This window comes from Rhinopithecus bieti, unplaced genomic scaffold (genome assembly GCF_001698545.2).
Source record: "Rhinopithecus bieti isolate Rb0 unplaced genomic scaffold, ASM169854v2 scaffold_3078, whole genome shotgun sequence".
In the NCBI taxonomy this organism is placed as follows: domain Eukaryota; kingdom Metazoa; phylum Chordata; class Mammalia; order Primates; family Cercopithecidae; genus Rhinopithecus; species Rhinopithecus bieti.
The window spans coordinates 75,617-80,064 of NW_016803898.1; positions in this window are offsets into that span (position 1 = coordinate 75,617).

The following is a 4,448-nucleotide window of genomic DNA, read 5'->3' on the forward strand; positions in this document are numbered from 1 at the left end:
TCATCGTTCTTTTTCCTTCTGTTCATATTTAATTTATACTTCCATCTTTAAATTCATTTTATTGACGCTGCTTGTATATTCCAAAGTAGATTTAAGTTTGTTTCCTCTCAAATGCCTTCCCAACATCACAAGAAACCACTTACTGGTTCATTTCATCTCATTGCTATATTAATGTCATCTATCCCCCACAGATGCTCAAGTTTTTGAGGATGGAGCCAGTGTTTAACTTGTTCCCCACGTGCACTATGTTGATATAAGTGCTGATGAGAGATGGCACAAAATTGACGCATTGGGATTGTAGTGGAGGGCTAAGTTGTGTGGACTAATAAAGGGAGTCCTGAATTACTAGTTGTATGCCACTTAATTTGTTTTATGACAATTGATAAATCACTTAATCTTGAAGAATTTTATTTCCTATTAACAACGGGCTAAAATATCCATTCTGCGTGGATTAATTTAGAGATTATGTGAACCATACATTCTACAAAATAGCTGAGGGGTCCAATTTTCCAGTGGGAAAATCTACAGGCACCATATTTTATTTAATTTTTTCAAATTGATATAAAATTCTATATATGTATTATGTGCAGCATGTTTTGAAGTATATATATAGATTGCTGAATGGTGAAATCTAGCTAATTAACAACTGCATTATCTCCCATAGCTATAATTTCTGTGGTGAGAACACTTAATATTTTCTCTTTTGGCATATTTCGATAATACATGATATCATCAACTATAGCCATTGTGCTGTACAATGGAGCACTTGCAATTATTTTTCCTATCTAACTAATTATGTCTCCTTTGATGAATACCTTCTCAACTCCTCCTTCCTTCTAACCACCTCAGCTTCTGGTAACCACCATTCTACTCTCTACTTCTATGAGATTAACTATTTTAGATTCCACATATGAGTGAGAACGTGTGGTATTTGACCTTCTGAGCTTGTCTTATTTTACTGAACATAATGTTCTCCATGTTCATCTATGTTGTTGCAAATTACAGAATTTCCTACTATTTTAATGGCTGGATAGTAATTCATTGTGTATATACACCATTTTATTTTTTCCATTCTTTTTAAAATATTTTATTTTAATAAATTTAGCAGTACAAGTGGTTTTGGTCACATGAATGAATTGTATAGTGGTGAAGTCTAGGATTTTAGTGAACCTGTCACCTGAGAATTGTACATTCTACCCAATAGTTAGTTTTTCAACCTTCACTCAACCTACAACCTTTCCCACTTCTGAGTCTCAAATTTATCACCAATACTACTCTGTATTTCTTTTCATATTCGTAGCTTAGCTCCCACTTATAAGTGAAAAGATGCAGTATTTGGTTTTGAATTTTGAGTTTCTTCACTTAGAATAATGCCCCTCATTTCCATCTAAGTTGCTGGAAAAGACATTATTCCATTCATTTTTTATGGCTGCGTCATATTCCATAGTGTATATATACCACATTTTCTTTACCCACTTATTGATTGAATGGCACTTAGGTTGAATGCAATCTGCAATTGTGAGTTTTGCTGTGATAAACACACGTTTGCAGATGTCTTTTTGATATAGTAACTTATTTTCCTTTAATTGGATATCCAGTACTGGGAATGCTGGATTGAATGGTAGATCCAATTTTAGTTCTTTGAGAAATTTCCCCATTGGTTTCCATAGAGGTCGTACTAATTTACATTCTCATCAGAAGTGGAAAAGTGTTCCTTTTTCACTGAATCCATGCCAACGTCTATTGTTTCTTGACTTTTTAGTAATGGCCATTCTGGCTGGTGTAAGGTGGCATCTCATTGTAGTTTTAATTTGCAATTCCCTGATGATAATGGATTTTGAGCATTTTAAAAATATGTTTGTTGGCCATTTGTGTATCTCCTTTTGAGAAATGTCTATTCTACTCATGTCTTCTTCCACTTTTTAATAGAAGTATTTTGGTTTCCTTCTTACTGATTTCCTTATAGATTATGGATTTTAGTCATTTGTCAGATGCATAATTTGCAAATATTTCCCCAATTCTCTAAGTTGTCTGTTTACACTGATGATTATACCTTTTGCAGTGCAGAAGCTTTTTAGTTTAATTAGGTACCATTTTAAAATTTTGTTGCATTTGCTTTTGGGGTCTTAGTCATAAATTATTTGCCTAGGTCAATGTCCAGAAGAGTTATCCCTCTGTTTTTCTCTAGAATTTTATGGTTTTGGGTGTTAGATTTAAATCTTTATCGTGAATTAATTTTTGTACATGGTGAGAGATAGGGATCCAGTTCCATTCTTCCACATGTGGCTATTCAATTTCCCAGCACCATTTGTTGAATAGGATGCCTTTTCCCCAGTTTATGTTTTTATATGTCTTGTCAATGATCCATTAATTGTAAGTATTTGGCTTTATTCCTTGTTTCTCTATTCAGTTTCATTGGTCTATGTATCTACTTTTATACCAGTACCATGTTGTTTTGGTTACAATAGCCTTGTACTATAATTTGAAGTCAGGTGATGCAATGCCTCCAGATTTATTCCTTTTGCTTAGAATTGCTTTGGCTATTTGGGCTCATTTTTAGTTTAATATGAATTTTAGGATTGTTTTTTCTAATTTTGTGAAAAATGACATTTATATTTTGATAGGAATTGCACTGAATCTGTAGTTTGCTTTGGGCACTGTGGTATTTTTTTATTTTATTCTTCCAATCCATGAACATGGGATGTATTTCCATTTGTTTGAGTCATCTATGATTCCTTTCAGCAAAGTCTTGTAGTTCTCCTTGTAGAGATCTGTCACCTTATGGTTAAATATGTTTTGGTTAAATATATTCCTAGGGCTTTTTTGTAACCATAGTAAAAGGGACTGAGTTTTTAATTTGATTATCACATTGGTTATTGTTGGTGTATAGCACTGCTGATTTATGTACATTGATTTTGTAACCTGAGACTTTACTAAAATACTTTATCAGATCTAGGAGTATTCTGGAGGAGACATTGGGGTTTTTCTAGGTAGAATTTTACATCATTGGCAAACAGATAGTTTGAAGTCATTTTTTCAATTTTGATATCCTTTATTTCTTTCCCTTGGCCTGCTTTCTCTGGTTAGAATTTCCAGTACTATGATGAAAAGCAAGTGGCAAAAGTGAGCATACTTGTCTTGTTCCAGTTACTGGGAGAAATGCTTTCAAATTTTCCCTGTTCAGTATGATGTTTGCTGTGGGTTTGTCATATATGGTTTTTATTATTTTGCAGTGTGTCATGTCTATGCCTATTTTGTTGAGGGTTTTTATTATAATGGGATGCAGGATTTTATTGAACGATTTTTCTGCATCTATGAGATGATCATACAGTTTTTGTTTTCAATTCTGTTTATGTGATGAATCACATTCATTAACTTGTGTAAATCAAATAATCCCTGCATCCCTGGAATGAAACCTACTTGATCATGTGTTGTTGAATTTGAATTGTTAGTATTTTGTTGAGAATTTGTTTCATCTATATTCATCAGGGATATTAATCTGTAGTTTCCTTTTTTTTATTATGTCCTTTCCTGGCTTTGGTATCAGGATAATATTAGCTTCATAGGGAGGATGTCCTTATTCTCAATCTTTTAGAATAGTTTCAGCAGAATTGGTACTTACTCTTCTTTGAATATCTGGTCTAATTTGGCTGTGATTCCATCTGGCCCGGAGCTTTGTTTGTTGGCACTTTTATTATGATTATTCTTATTGATTAAATCCCACTGTTTGTTACTTATCTATTCAGAATTCATATTTCTTCCTGATTCTTTCTAGCAGGGCTGAGTGTTTACAGGGAAGTATCAATTTCCTCTAGATTTTCTAGTTCTTGTGCATACAAGATGTTCACAGTAGTATCAGATGATCTTTAGTATTTCTGTAGTGTCAGTTATAATGTCTACTGTTTTATTTCTATTTGAGTTTATTGGAATCTTATCTCCTTTTCTTGCTTAATTAAGCTAGTGGTCTATCAATTCTGTTTGTCTTTTCAAATAACCTACTTTTTATTTCATTGATCTTTTGTATTGCTTTATTTGTTTCAATTTCTTTTAGCTTTGCTCTGACCTTTGTTACTTCCTTTCTTCCGCTAGCTTTCAGTTTGGCTTGTTCTTGTGTCTTCAGTTCCTTGGGGTGTGATATGAGGTTGTCAATTTGTGATCTTTCAGACATTTCGATGTAGGCATTTAGCACTATAAACATTCCTCTTAGCACTGCTTTTGTTGTAACCCAGAAAATTTGATAACTTTTGTCACTGTTGTCATTCATTTTGAAAATGTTTATTTCTTCATTTTAACTTTCTTGTTGGCCCAAAAATCATTCAGCAGCAGATTGTTTAATTTCCATGAATTTGTGTCGTTTTAGGAATTCCTTGTGGAATTGACTTCTAGTATTATTTCGCTATGATCTGAGAAGATATTTCATATGATTTTGATTTTTTAAAATTCATTGA